Raw genomic sequence first — 16,381 nt, forward strand, 5'->3', positions numbered from 1 at the left:
TCATCCAAGACTGGTGATTCCATACTTTTTGCCAGGGGTTGTACACGGCCCGATAAATGTCCAGAAAGGGCTGCATGGACATCAATAACTATGTCTATGCAGCCCTTGCCCAAGCTCCTGTTACCTTACCTCTCCCCGCTCCCGGTCTTCTCTCATGTGCTCCACAGCTTCGCGGTCCCGGCGGCAGCAATATCAGAGCCAATCACAGGACGGGACCTCCGCGGCCTGTGATTGGCTGGGCAGCCTGTTAGCTGACAGGCCACTCAGACGCTGCTGCAGCCGCCGGGATCGGGAAGCTGCAGAGCACAGGAGAGAAGAGCGGGGAGAGGTAAGGTGTCAGGTGTTTGAGGAACCGTCAGTCATCAGCCTCAAATTGCTATTACACGTCGAGGCCCGACGATTTTAGGTCCAAACCTAATCCAACGAGCGTTGTCATCGGCTGATCGTTGTTTCTATTACACAGAACAATAAATGGCCAAATCAGCCAATTATCGGCAAAAATCTGTGTAATAGAGCCCTTTCAGTCCCAGAGTAGGACTGCCCAGTGGACTACCTTTAAACCTCTGTTTATTCGGGTCTTAGGAGTCCAGTGGTCCTACTCAGGGAATGCCAGTGATTTTAGTAGGTCAGTCACTGAGTAAGGGCCGCATTACACGGCCTGATATTAGGAGCAAGTGACCTGTTAGGTCAGCGTTCGCTTGCTGCTTGTTCTCCACTCGCTGTCTGTGCTATTACACGCACAGACATTGAGCGGGAAGCAGCGGGAGGGCTGCCCAGGCAAACCTTAGATCCTCCGAGTGGTCCATAGAAGGTAGCGGTGGTCTGCTGTCGACGCTCCTATTATACAGAGCCAGTAGGCCATCGCTATCGTTATCGTTTTGAGTAGGTTATGTTTTGAGAAGACAGGCAACATTGTGCATGACACCAAACGATTATCGGCTGGGACGATAATCGTTTGGTGTGATGGGACCCTTAGATTCCCTCTGCTTATTCTGGAATTGGGTGTCTTGAGGGGGTCATTGTACTCAGTGACTGACGGTATTCTCCGTAAGAAAAGGGTCAGTCCCTAAACAAGCTGCCCACTGGACTCCTGAGCCCAAACGAAAAGAGGTTTAAATGGTCTCCAGTTGATTGTCCTTCTCATTGATTGACGGTGTCCATAAAGAGACAGTTGTCACTCACTCAGCAGGATCGCCCACTGGTCTGCTAAACCCAGAATAAGCAAAGAATTATGTGGCGAGGAAGGAGTTAAAGTCATCTGCCATGAATACCCCCCCCCCCTTGTGTACAATCTCCCTCTTTCACACCTAGAGCCAGTCCATTGACTGTATGTCTGAGGTCTTATCAGGTCCTATCAGCAGCACTGACCAATGTATAATCCATCGGGACAGCAAGTGGCTGTTAACGTAGGATGATCTCCAGACACCATGCGTGGGGGGGCGCAATCTAAACGGACCCTTTTCCCCTCCACCATGGTAATATATCAGCGAAAGGATTAGATAACGTAATCTTCCTCATTCCACCGACAGTCTGTACATTTGAGAATTTCCCGTGGTGATAATGTTGGAGGCCTGAAGACCTCCATACAACATGGTGACACGCTTGACCAGCTGACATATGAACCTCAACCAGATACCCAAAAGGGCACTGTCATTTTAATTAAAACGTTTTTTTGACATGTCGTCCAGAACCCGACCAATCACTAGATGGAGCTGGGAGAAGAACACACCATGTGGGGGTCGGGTTTTAAAACTCAGACCTCAACTGATCTAGACTTTCAACATTTCTCTAGGATATATGATATATAAGTATGTTTAGGGGCTGGTACACTTTGAGTTGACAATATACATATACACATAAATTCCAGCCGATCATTCATATGATACAAAGTGGGAACTAGAGAGTCCTGCCTGGAAAACATGGATACTGCTTATGGCCTATGGCTGTATCCATGTTTTTCACAATTGCCTAGGGCTTCATACAACTTCTTCAGCCACTGGTATTCAAATGCCGAACGATCAGACTCGAGCTAGCTCGACTTCCGTTAATCTCTAATGGCAAGTGATCGACCGATCATAGACTTGTATTATCAGCTATCAACAACCACAAGAATCCAACTGGATGGATGATGTTTTTGGCAGGCCACAGACTGCTATTGGCTACCATCATCACTTGTCTATAAGTGCTCTATGTTCATCAGCTGAGAGTGTGAGTTGTCCAGTTTTGGAGTATTTCTTGAATGGATGATTAGCCATGAGCTGGAAGACTTTCTTCTTAAGGCCTTATTACACCAAGCGACTACTGGCCATATCCAGCTGATTATTGGCTGTTATGGCCGATAATCTCTTGGTGTAATAGCTACTGTTAAAAGGCAACAATCAGCTGACATACACAATGACGGCTGATCCTTGTCTTTCAAAAAAATTTTGGACAATAACGACGGTCTGCTGGCCATTGTTCCATGTAATAGGAGTGGCAGTAGCAGACCGCCGCTGTCTCCTATAGGTTCCCCGGACGATCTAAATATCGTCCAGGGAGCCCCTGCCGCACCTCTCTGTGGCACCCGGCTTTTACCCACTCGCTGTTGGCGCATGTCATAGTGCTGGCAGTGAGTGGGAAACGACTACAGATGAGCGAACCGGCCTAGGTTCGGGTTCGTATGAACCTGAACTCTCGGCTTCTGATTCCCGCTGTCTGCCCGCTCCGTGGAGAGGGTGGATACAACCTTGAGGACCGCCTGGAAAACTGGGATACAGCCATAGACATATGGAGCGGGGAGACAGCGGGAACCCGAACCTGGGCCGGTTCGCTCATCCCTAGAAACGATGAGCAAGTGAGCACTGATCTGACAGGTCAGTGCCCACTTGCTCCTCCCCATCGGCCCATGTAATAGGGCCTTTATGTCGGTGGCCAGCTATTGGTGGTAGAGTAAGTTACGAAGCTTGTTCCACATCTTATAAGCCATATATCTTCTCCAACAAAAAATTATTAACATCCACCAAGTTCCCTCTCAAATCTATTCATTTAGTCCAGAGGAAGTTAGTGTGAAGCTACCTGATGGCTGGTTGGTGTTGCACCATGGGGAAAAAAAAGCAGGGATCTCGAAGGCCTGGTGTCTGGCTTATTTTTAGTGGCTCATGTAATTTCCATGGTGGCAGAATTAAGTGGGTGACTGGGGGTGTTATATCCTACTTTTGATATGAGGAACCTGGATGAGTTGTAATGTGAGTCATACATTTAGCGATAACTAAAAATAAATAAACATTATATTGCCCCCCCCCCCTTTGTCCTTCTCCCCAATATATCATGCTGTTACATGGCTGTCTGCTCAGTGGAAAGGGTATTCTGTAACATTTAGTGGCACGAAGCAGTAGTAAGATAATCCATCATCGGCGCCCCTTCAAAGCTGATCATTATGGATGACTCTCTGCGTGCACCCCCCTACCCCCCACATGACTGCAAGTGACAATGTAGACAGCTGAAGGAGAGCATTAGCCACCAGGACGGGCTCATAAACCCATCTCCGCACACCAGGTCCCTGTGTCATTCCCATTCTCATACACTAAATTCTTAAAATTCTCAACATTTTCTTTTTTTTTTTTTTTTTTTAAATTTTTGCACTATATACTAAGTTTTAGAAAAGATGGCGTATAGCGGTGACGTTTTCCTCCTAAAGGCGTCACCACTCAGCTTTCTTGAAGTCCAGATAGGTAAATATCTGATTATTAACAGTCCAAGCATCACTAACTAAAGGGGCAGATTTGTTATTCTGGGGTATAGGAAAGCTGAGTGTCAACTCTATGGGGAGCTTTAGTAGTGTCCATACTGGTCTTATAAAAATTATAAAAAAATTCTGGGGAAAAAAAAATTAGATAAAACTTTACAACAGCATTTTCCCTTTCCCAGATGAGTGTATTGGTTTTCAATCACTCATTATTTATTTTTATTATTATTATAATTTTTTTTTTAACCTTTTTGGTTGCAAAAAAAGTTCATTTTTGGGTCACCAATATTTTAGCAGTTCTTCTCAGTGTTGAAGTAGGGGGTCATGTGCCTGACAGAACATCCTTCACATCCTGCAGCCCCTCACAGTGTAATTCCCATCAGGGCCAGAGGTGCAAGATTTCCACTGTCCAAAAACATCCTGCGGGGGTAATCAGCTTCAGGAGTCAATTGGCCTTAGTGTATGTGTTTATTGCAAAGGAAGGAGGGGGGGCATTAAATGGTGGGGGGGGGGGGGGGGGGGGGCGGGAGCATCCTTAATTTGGGTCCGAACTGAGACTCCCTTAACCTTCCCCTCTGCAATTCTCAAATTTAACGTTTTACAAAAATAACAAAAATTTTTAGCTGGTTGCAGAACTTGTAATTGTTAGTTAAAGACTTCTGCTACCAGGGAGGGGGGGGAGGGACCGGTTAAAGGCACACTGGAAAGGAAATCAACTCAGCGGCTTTCTTTTCAACAGCTGTTTTTAAGGCAGGAGGCATCCCCTTCCCTCCCCCTCAAACCATACCCTCCTCTCACACTCACACACACATACAGGCAGCCCCCCTCCCCTCCTTACATCTGTCACTGCCCTTTACCCGCTGACGGCAGAGGTCCTCTCTGTCACTCAGGACAAGCCGTGTGAGTGTGTGTGGTGGGGGGGGACCTTCCACACTGTTTAGTGACAAACTGGGGACACTTCTTCTTCGTCGGTCCTTGTGGCTTCAAGATACGGAGACCGAGAGGCCACTTCGTCGTCTTCTTCTCTTCAATCTCCGTACTCCTTCTTCTTGCTCCAGTCTCCAGGGCCACTTCCCGAAGGAAGAGGGCCGGGAAAGACAGTCATCGTGGCTCCCTGCTTGTAAGTACGTCCTGCTTCTCCCCCCCCCCCCCCCTCCTCTCTCCAGCCAGCACAATCTGCAGGCTTAAGGGTCTCGTCATTAGCACTAGCTGAAAAGATTGTACACGCGCTCCTTATAAGGCATGGCTTATGGTATACACTTCGGGAGCCTAATCTCGCCGGCAAGGCCTTGCGTTTTGTACCCTCCGGGGTCACCCGACTTTGGCTCACGACGAGTCCCCCGGCTCCTCTGGGTAGTGGTGGTGGTGGTGGGGGGAGCTGACGAGGGAAGACAGGCCAGGAAACACAACGTCTTGTTTATAATCGGCAAGAACCATGTTTCCTTGTTGTAACAGAGATCATATCCTGCGCCTAACTTCCCGAATCCTGGAAACTGTAACCTCCCCCCCAACACCAACATCTTGCATAGCGTTACATATGGTTGTCATCAATGCTGTATGTACTTTACTGTACCAGGCCAAACATAACTGCGTTATCCCGTCTTCTAATCAGATTGCAAGCTCTTTGCTCCAACCCCTGAAGACAGTACCACCGGCCCCCCATCTTCTGCCCTGTTTTCAACCATAGACCCTAATTTGCTCAGCTGCACAGACCTGCACTGGCATCGCGGCCTGCATAGCTTATGCTATCTAATATATACACATCTCTGCACGTGGTTTTAGTTGCTCAACCTGTGTGACATCCAGGGAAGTGAAACCTGGGTGTAGGAGGTGAGGTGTTACCGTGTGTTGGATAATTGACGCTCATGTGCCGAGACTCAGTCAAGTGGTTCTGTCTAAGTGTAAAGAGATTAAAAAAAAAAAAAATTTCCATTCCGACAAAAGAGGAACTTGTATGTAAATATATGGATAGGCTGGCAGCTTTAGTTTCCATCGACTTACTGTAGACAGGTTTTTATTATATTTTAGAAAGGTATTGTTTGTTGGATGCAAAATTTGTTTCGTAACTACAAAATGAATTGTTGTGGCACAGAATTATATTCTATATAATTATATTCGGATTAGTACGACACTGTTGTGATTGGTCGGGTTCTAAGGAACGTTATGGTAACTCGGAATTCAGACACTTGTTGAAGAGTGGGGGGGATATGTGATTTAGTGACCATCTTTAGTATATGTTGTATTCTGCCATGGCTAATCTGCATATAAAGCATGTTACCAATAGAGAAATGATCCCGCGATTGTTTAATCCCAGTGATCGACTGAGCTCCTACTTTCAGGATGAATATAATTTGGTGTGATTGGTGGAGACGAGGAGGTATCTGTTGGTCCTGGCCCAGATTTACTTTTACTTTGATAATCTCCAGTTTAATGAGCAGCACATGGCGGTATAAGGTCATATGATGCGCACACATGTTACAGATAAATGACAGGTGTGGTCATAGGTCATTGGGGCAATGGTTTGTTCAGACCTGTAGGATAATGAAAGCAAGCATCTGATTGGTTTATCACATTGGCAATATCGCCTCTCATGCAGGTAAAGCCACAAAATATTACATTTTGTCTTTACATATTTTTTTTTTTTTTTTAGGGGAGGGGGAATATTTTATTACAGAAATGGCACAAAATGGACACACTTGACCCATGGATTTGACTATTTTTCTTGTGTGTGTGTTTCTAATTACTAATTTTGTTTCTGTGGTTCCTTGTGGTTTTCTGCTTTCAACAGATAAACTCTATAACTTGTGCACCACAGTATGCCGGCTTAAACCTGTATTTTCAGTAACAAATGTGTTTCTGGGACCCCAGTGTCGACCCCGGCTAAGATTCTGTAATGGTATCCATATACATATCTCTAGTGTCTATAGTGAGGATACGTTTTTTTTAAAGAGAATTTCTGTTTCTCCCGACTGTACAGTACATAGGGCCGCTTAGAACCATGAGTACTGGTAGTAGGAAATGTTGTAAAGGTACTGTACGAGTATTTTTGGCAAGTAGTGGTTTATGCAGTGATTGTACAAGGTGATGGGTGGAGGTGTGATCACTTTGAAAGAGTTTTATACCATTTGCAAGAAGGCCCTATTGGTTTGTATTAGATATTTCTGTTGGGTCTCCATTGGTTATATCCTATGTATATATGTTTTTCAGTTGAGTATGACTTGATGTATTCTATTAGGTTATATCCTTTGGATTTCCATTGGTTATGTCACATGCAGACTCATTTGATTAAATTTTATGTAGATACATCTAGTAAGTTTTTATTGGATATATTCTATATAATTGGATGTCCATTGATTACATCCTGTATGGATGTGTGTGTCAATTCTTCACTGAAGATTTCCTAGGTTATTTCTTCCCTTGGTTCCTCCTATGCAGATACTTATGTTGTGTGTTCACTGGCTACGTCCAATGTGGTTACATCAGTCGAGTATCTATTAGTTACACCCCAGGTATGTTGGGCCTTCGTTGGATACTTCCTGTAAAGATACTACTGTAGGGTCTTCATTGTTCCTTTCCTTGTAGATACCTCCTTTTGCATCTTCATGGTTACTTTCCATGTAGATAATATTTATTGGGTCTTCATGCTTACTTCCTGTTTAGATACGTCCTATTGAGTCTTCATGGTTATTTTCCTGTAGATACTTTTATTGAGTCTTCATGGTTATTTCCCCTGTAGATACTTTTTATTGATTGTTTATGGTTACTTTCAATGTAGATACTTCTCATTGCGTCTTCATGGTCATTTCCCATGTAGATACTTCTTATTGGGTCTTCATGGTTATTTCCTGTGGAGATACTTCTATTAGGTCTTCCTTGGTTAATTCCCATGTAAATAATGTATATTCCCATGTAAATAATGTATATTTACTGGGTCTTCATGGTTACTTCCTGTGTAGATACTTCTGTTAGGTCTTCATTGGTTCCCTTAAAATTACTTCTTTTGGGCCTCCACTTGCTAAAACCTCTGTATTTATACGAGTTAGGTCCTTATCAGTTAAGTCCTCAGTAGATATGTTGGGTCTCCAAACATCTATTGAGTGACCATTGGGTACATGCTCTATAAATATGTTTATATTATATCTAGTGGGTCCTTATATACATAAACATCTCTTCCAAACCTGATCCCCGACCGAGATCCATCGTAACTACAATCTGTCCCTTTCCCACTATTGACATATTCAGTATTGCTTCACTGCATTATGGAGTTAGGCCTATACTAGGCCCCACCACTACCATTACTAGCAATACTCACCGCTAGCTCATAATAGCAAAGTATTGGTAGATTGGGCATAGCTGTGCCCATCATGCTCTCCTAGTATGAACGAGGCTCGTCCTGCTGTCTGTATACCATCACTCCCAGTGTACTGACAGCGTACGCTCCGGCCCTCCCCCACCTTTTAGCAGAGGAAGCTGTGCTGTACGAGACCTTAGTGCATGTATACAGCGTGCATGTTAGTTCCCTTTTTCTGCTTCTGGTGTAAAACACTCATCCTCAGCTTTTGCCACTTTTTGAAGAAACTGCTATATCCAGTAACACAGTCCACCCACCCATAAGCCTGGTGTAATGTGCCCCCTGTAATATTCCTTTGAGGTGGAATCCATCCACAGGATGGTCAGAATGTTCAGATTATTCGATGGATGTAAAGCGGATATATGTACAAATAAAGTTTATCGAAGAGCCTCATATCAAAGCTTCATTCCTGATGCTCAGCCAATCAGAATTCAGCTTTCATTTTCAACTCTGCTCTTGAATAATGAGACTGGAGCTCTGGTTGCTATGGCTACGAAGGCCTGTATTACAAAATCAAATCTCAGCTTGTGCTTTCTTCAATAAACTTTATTTATACAGCTCTCGAGAACCCCTTTAAATAATAAAGTTCAGCCGGAGGCCTAGTATAAAATTCAACATAGAATAATTGTAATGTAAAGTCTGCTCCTCTCTGGATTATCAGACGGCCCTCAGCAGTCTGTGTATCGGCAGATGCCGGACGTTGAACAGAGTGATCATTATTGTCCGATTGGATACGAGGTGGATCGTGTTTACTTGCAAAATACTTGTGAAGTTGCTCACGGGCCCAGCTGCCATATTACTGTGAAAGACTGTCCCGTATCTCATGTCACTTACGAGACTTCTCCGTGTGCACTGTCTACACCCAAAATAATGTCTGTCATCATAGGAGGGGGTATTGTTCTCCGCATCTAATCCCCACTGGGAGATAGATATTTCCAAGATGGTGGCGAGCAGATTGAAGGGCAAATGCTTAGCATTTATCATGTACACCTCTTAAAGGGAACCCGTCATCACTTTTATGCTGCCCGAACCACAAGTCAGTGAGGCGGTCTCCTGCAGTTTCTCCCCACCCCACCAATCTTCGTCAATAGATTCCTTCCTGTTTGGGTATAAGGGGAGATGTATTAGTCAAGACCGGTGAGGTAATGAGAAGCTGACGAAGACCACCCTGATAACATGAGGTTTGGGCAGCATGAACTGGTTGCCTCTAAGGGGACTCCATTCCCTTTAGTCACACCATAAATTTTTAGATTTTTATCGCCACAAATTTAGGTTGCACCACGGCCGATAGTGACAGCCTGGTCATCAGACACATGGCCGGACCAGGAGTTATCGACTAGTGTGAACCCATTCATCCTCATCTGTAACTTACATTGAGATCAGTCCAGGTAGATGAGATATAGGGAGCTGTATGCTGGGTTCTTATACCGTATAACTGTCCTTGTGTCCATATAGGAGATGAAGGGAACACTATGGTCCTACAATTTCCAATCCGGCCCAAGTTTGGGCCCCACTGTGAAGTGTGAAGGAATTTTTCTATAATTGGCTATAGGTGGCGGCATTTTTTATGTAATCAGTACAGGTCACAATGAAGCAGTTACTACTAACTATTTTTTTTTTACGATTTTTTAATTCTAACCGTCCAGTCGATTTGCTCCGACCACTCTAGACGCCATGATTGTGGTTACATTGGTTAAGGGTGGGGGGGACCTTGGTTTCTGGTTTCGTAAAGAGGCTTTTGTCACCTTGATGGAGCTGCGTGGATGTGGCAGGTGAAGGGTTAACCCCTCCTGGGTGTTAAATAGACAGGTTTTGTGTTTTTCTAATAGATGTATGAGCGGTGACAGGCGGCAGCTGAGAGGCAGCTGTCCGCTCGTATCTCAACGGCTGCCCAGCCCTGTGCTGGCACGAGCTGTGAAAAGAGGCACTGTGTGAATGGGATGCGTGCAGTGGGTTAAGTGTACCCCCCCAGCGGTGGGAGGGCTTCTCACGTGGGCCCCAACTGACCCCCAGCATCTGGTGAAATTGCTTTATTATGCATCTGTTCTGTGTCATCTTCGTCCTTTACGTCCTAGATAGAGGACGGGGTGACCTTCACAAGGTCATGGTGGCATCTCTCTGGCAAACTGGGGTAGTCATGGAGGAATACTTCGATCAGTGATATGGACTACCCCAGGGTCCAGACAAATCATTGATCTTGTAACGTATGAACTGTTGCCTTCCAAAAACTACAATTCCCATAATGGGAACATCCCAACAGTTGTGGTGCAACAGGTTGGCAGATATTTCATACATATACAATTCTTGATGCCCCCTGGTGGACAAATTATTATGTAAAACAGCAGTCATCGGTCAGCACCAATTTTGTGTGATTACCTTAAAAACATGGCTGCCATCGACACAGGGGGCATGGTTCTTTTTAACATTGGTTGATAATCGGTCTACATCTTCTCTGTTATCCCCCCCCCCCCCAATTTCCTTTATCCAGATGTGGCATCACCCTCTATCCTAATACGATGCCTGGCGCGGCAAGAAAACAAACAAGACCCCGGCTTCTCCTGGCAGCCAATGTTTTTTCTCTGGATCAGCGAGCAGGAGATGCTGAGGCAGCAAGTCAATCAGAGCCTCTCCTTGTCTGTGCGACTGCAAACATATCACATGGCTGCCAGGCCTGCTCCGTGTGCCGCTCTTCTCCTAGTGTCAGCACGGGCACCTCGCTGTGCCAGAGCTGATGCCACACTTTACCTACTCATTCGCTCTGACTTTGCTTAAAAACAAACACAGTTTGTTCTCGGAGCGCGTTACAGACCACACCACCTAAAATTGAACACCCCCTTTAAATGCACCCTCTACAAGTTTTAGCTTTTTGTATCCATTCCTGGGAAAGCTGGGTGATAACCGGTATAGCTGTTAGTCAGACTGGGGAAAAAAATCTACCTGTTTGTGCAGCAGTGTAGGTAGTTTTGCTATTCAGGAGTCAGGGAAAGCTGGGTGACAACCTCTATAGCCACTGTTGCAATTCCCACAGAGCGGTGACAAAGACTGGTTGGCAAAAACCTGAGTATTTCTGCATCAGCATAGACAGGCTTGCCATTCAGTAGCCTGGGAAAGCTGGGTTACAACCAATATATCTCCCATTGCCGTCCTCATAGCAAGACTTTCTCGGACAGGAATGGAGAATTTGTGCATCATTAGATGCCCACTTTTAATTTGGGATTCAGGAAAAGCTGGGCTGCAGCCCCTGTTGGAACTGTAGTGGGAGAAAAAGGTGGATCATAGACAGCTTTGCCATTCAGCAGTCCAGGAAAGCTGGGTGATGACTAGTATACATACCACTGCTGCTCCCACAGAGGCTGTCACCCAGATTTCTACATATAGGAATGGAAAAAACTTCCTATTCCTGCATCAGTGTAGATAGGTTTGTCATTCAGTACTGTGGGAAAGCTGAGTTACTATTGTTGCTTAGACTATAATGCTTTCTGTTAGCTGGAGATAGTAGTTACGTTTCAGGAGTCTGGGAAAGATGGACTATGGACATAGTAGGTCAAGGAGATAAGGTACATTGTAGCCATTCAGTAGTCTGGGAAAGCTGCGTGACTCGCAGAATAGCCACCACAGGATCTTTCAGGCAGGACTGGAACTATTTGCCTATTTGTGCTTCAGTAAAGGAGGATTTGTCATTCAGTAGTCAGGGAAAGCCGGGTGAGGGCTCTTAATGGGACTCCCATTAGCTGAAAATGGAGAAAACAAGCAAGTTTTAATAGGCACCTTGGTATGTCAGGAGTCTGGGAAAGTTAAGTTACAGCCAAAGTGGATACAGTAATGATAGCCATTAGATAGCGATAACATACCAGACAGGTTTAGTGTTCAGGAGTCTGGGAAAGCTGGGTTAACAGCCCCTATAGGAGCTGTATTGAGGGAAAAAAAGATGGATTATAGATTGATTTGCAGTTCAGGAGTCTGGGAAAGTTAGGTGAGCTCTAAAGCCAATATATAAAACAACTGCAGGAACTAATAAACCAGACACACCTGGCCATGCTGTTCCCCCAGGATCCTGGTCCGGCCTCCAATAGCCAACCCAGACGTGTGGCTGCTACCAGAGAACAACGTACATGGCGGCTACCAGAGAACAAATGGGCTCTTGTGGTCAGGCCGCGTCAGATCAGAACAAAAGTCCTCATTTGGCCATTGGTATTTAATGGCGCCCGGTTGGTTATGCAGCTGTTATCTGTGAAGTGGCGCCTGTTAACCCTTTCACTGCCCCCCCAGCAGTTTCCTCTGGATTGTTCTATTAGATCTTAGAGTTATTGTTATTATTACATTTTATAATGATTTCTATCCTTTTTTCTTTGTAATTTTCTTCCACCGCTCCATTAAGCACACAGCTCCCGCCGGTATCCATCATATTAACACACGGATTGCATTAGTAATCGCTTTCCGTGTAGGTAGGCATACGTGACAATGAAATTTATAGTAAAATGATGACACAAGGGCGATCCCAGGATCCCTCTGGGCAGGGAGTTACTGACAATTCATCAAAAGGCTGCTATCTATAATTAAAAAGGAAAAAGAACAACAAAAAAAAAAAATGAAAGCAACTGATATGTGTGTATATATATATATAGACCAACAAAACACAACAATCACTGAACTCAGGGAGAACAGTGAAAAATTCCAATGGAGTACTCATTTAGGAGTCTCCATTGATTGTCCCATACAAAATTTAAATATGCAAAAAAGGGGTCCGTGGAGCCTCAGTTACGAGTCTCAAAACACGGGAATAGCCAGATATCCCTCTCTCCAGAGAAGAAAGCCCATTGCCAAGGGGTGCCTCCTAGTGGGGAGAGCACCAAACCACCCTGATACGTAGTCCCTCAGGTCCTCACTCATGTTGCGAGCTTTAGGACCTAAATAGGGAAACACCAGGGTGGCCCCTGTGAGTCAAAGTCTAACTCTGTGGCGAGTATAACGACATAAGACAAGGGTTACCAAGGCTAGGCATCCATCCACAGACTGCAGTTTCGGGGTATTGCCCCTCGTCAGTGTGGAGCAGGATTCTGGCTACTGGGGCAATGATAAATAGACCAACAAAACACAACAATCACTGAACTCAGGGAGAACAGTGAAAAATTCCAATGGAGTACTCATTTAGGAGTCTCCATTGATTGTCCCATACAAAATTTAAATATGCAAAAAAGGGGTCCGTGGAGCCTCAGTTACGAGTCTCAAAACACGGGAATAGCCAGATATCCCTCTCTCCAGAGAAGAAAGCCCATTGCCAAGGGGTGCCTCCTAGTGGGGAGAGCACCAAACCACCCTGATACGTAGTCCCTCAGGTCCTCACTCATGTTGCGAGCTTTAGGACCTAAATAGGGAAACACCAGGGTGGCCCCTGTGAGTCAAAGTCTAACTCTGTGGCGAGTATAACGACATAAGACAAGGGTTACCAAGGCTAGGCATCCATCCACAGACTGCAGTTTCGGGGTATTGCCCCTCGTCAGTGTGGAGCAGGATTCTGGCTACTGGGGCAATGATAAATAGACCAACAAAACACAACAATCACTGAACTCAGGGAGAACAGTGAAAAATTCCAATGGAGTACTCATTTAGGAGTCTCCATTGATTGTCCCATACAAAATTTAAATATGCAAAAAAGGGGTCCGTGGAGCCTCAGTTACGAGTCTCAAGTTACGAGTGTTTTGAGACTCGTAACTGAGGCTCCACGGACCCCTTTTTTGCATATTTAAATTTTGTATGGGACAATCAATGGAGACTCCTAAATGAGTACTCCATTGGAATTTTTCACTGTTCTCCCTGAGTTCAGTGATTGTTGTGTTTTGTTGGTCTATTTATCATTGCCCCAGTAGCCAGAATCCTGCTCCACACTGACGAGGGGCAATACCCCGAAACTGCAGTCTGTGGATTGATGCCTAGCCTTGGTAACCCTTGTCTTATGTCGTTATACTCGCCACAGAGTTAGACTTTGACTCACAGGGGCCACCCTGGTGTTTCCCTATTTAGGTCCTAAAGCTCGCAACATGAGTGAGGACCTGAGGGACTACGTATCAGGGTGGTTTGGTGCTCTCCCCACTAGGAGGCACCCCTTGGCAATGGGCTTTCTTCTCTGGAGAGAGGGATATCTGGCTATTCCCGTGTTTTGAGACTCGTAACTGAGGCTCCACGGACCCCTTTTTTGCATATTTAAATTTTGTATGGGACAATCAATGGAGACTCCTAAATGAGTACTCCATTGGAATTTTTCACTGTTCTCCCTGAGTTCAGTGATTGTTGTGTTTTGTTGGTCTATTTATCATTGCCCCAGTAGCCAGAATCCTGCTCCACACTGACGAGGGGCAATACCCCGAAACTGCAGTCTGTGGATGGATGCCTAGCCTTGGTAACCCTTGTCTTATGTCGTTATACTCGCCACAGAGTTAGACTTTGACTCACAGGGGCCACCCTGGTGTTTCCCTATTTAGGTCCTAAAGCTCGCAACATGAGTGAGGACCTGAGGGACTACGTATCAGGGTGGTTTGGTGCTCTCCCCACTAGGAGGCACCCCTTGGCAATGGGCTTTCTTCTCTGGAGAGAGGGATATCTGGCTATTCCCGTGTTTTGAGACTCGTAACTGAGGCTCCACGGACCCCTTTTTTGCATATTTAAATTTTGTATGGGACAATCAATGGAGACTCCTAAATGAGTACTCCATTGGAATTTTTCACTGTTCTCCCTGAGTTCAGTGATTGTTGTGTTTTGTTGGTCTATTTATCATTGCCCCAGTAGCCAGAATCCTGCTCCACACTGACGAGGGGCAATACCCCGAAACTGCAGTCTGTGGATGGATGCCTAGCCTTGGTAACCCTTGTCTTATGTCGTTATACTCGCCACAGAGTTAGACTTTGACTCACAGGGGCCACCCTGGTGTTTCCCTATTTAGGTCCTAAAGCTCGCAACATGAGTGAGGACCTGAGGGACTACGTATCAGGGTGGTTTGGTGCTCTCCCCACTAGGAGGCACCCCTTGGCAATGGGCTTTCTTCTCTGGAGAGAGGGATATCTGGCTATTCCCGTGTTTTGAGACTCGTAACTGAGGCTCCACGGACCCCTTTTTTGCATATTTAAATTTTGTATGGGACAATCAATGGAGACTCCTAAATGAGTACTCCATTGGAATTTTTCACTGTTCTCCCTGAGTTCAGTGATTGTTGTGTTTTGTTGGTCTATTTATCATTGCCCCAGTAGCCAGAATCCTGCTCCACACTGACGAGGGGCAATACCCCGAAACTGCAGTCTGTGGAAGGATGCCTAGCCTTGGTAACCCTTGTCTTATGTCGTTATACTCGCCACAGAGTTAGACTTTGACTCACAGGGGCCACCCTGGTGTTTCCCTATTTAGGTCCTAAAGCTCGCAACATGAGTGAGGACCTGAGGGACTACGTATCAGGGTGGTTTGGTGCTCTCCCCACTAGGAGGCACCCCTTGGCAATGGGCTTTCTTCTCTGGAGAGAGGGATATCTGGCTATTCCCGTGTTTTGAGACTCGTAACTGAGGCTCCACGGACCCCTTTTTTGCATATATATATATATATATATATATATATATATATATATATAATTAATTAAAACAATATGAAAAACTAACATATATAAAATAAAAAAAGTGCTGCTATCTATAATTAAGAGAAAGAATATGCAAAATGTTGTATATAATTATGAAAAAATATAAAAGTGAAGAGTATATAAAATGTATGCATAGTATATAAAATAAAAAGGCTGCTATATATAATTAAGAGAAAGTATAGAAGGAAAAAGTATATAAAAAAATAGCTATACATAATTAAAAAAGTATATAAACTTTAAAGTATATAGAGAGAAAAGTGCTGCTATATATGATTAAGAGCAAATAAATAAGAAAAAATATAAAAAAAAGTATAGACACTTATGAGTATATAGAATAAAAAGTGCTGCTATCTATAATTAAGAGAAAGTATATGCAAAATGCTGTATATAATTATGAAAAAAAATATATAAAATAAATAAATTGATACCTGTAAGTGAAGAGTATATAAAATGTATACATAGTATATAAAGGGCTGCTATGTATATAATTAGGCGAAAGTATAGAAGGAAAAAAAGTATAAAAAAAAACAAAAGCTATACATAATTAAAAAAGTATATAAACTTTAAAGTATATAGAGGAAAAAGTGCTGCTATATATGATTAAGAGCAAATAAATCCGGAAAAATAAAAATATAGACAGTGCTGCTATATATTTTTTAAAAAATGGTATAAAAAAAAAAGGAAAAAA

The 16,381-nt window shown here is 44.3% G+C and overlaps 1 protein-coding gene across 7 annotated transcripts in view; it reads left to right on the plus strand.

The window, feature by feature from the left end:
* Window positions 1-16,381, plus strand: part of MEF2D (myocyte enhancer factor 2D) — a 144,961-nt gene that overhangs the window by 64,356 nt on the left and 64,224 nt on the right. Inside the window, exon 1 of one of the 7 annotated variants that reach the window (XM_069950691.1) lies at window positions 4,528-4,844. The exons of the other annotated variants lie outside the window; for them this stretch is intronic. The gene's annotated coding sequence lies outside the window, so the exon portion shown is untranslated. Of the gene's footprint in view, window positions 1-4,527; window positions 4,845-16,381 lie in introns of those variants that run through there. 7 annotated transcript variants of the gene reach the window in all.

Source organism: Dendropsophus ebraccatus, chromosome 13 (assembly GCF_027789765.1).
Source record: "Dendropsophus ebraccatus isolate aDenEbr1 chromosome 13, aDenEbr1.pat, whole genome shotgun sequence".
Taxonomy (NCBI): domain Eukaryota; kingdom Metazoa; phylum Chordata; class Amphibia; order Anura; family Hylidae; genus Dendropsophus; species Dendropsophus ebraccatus.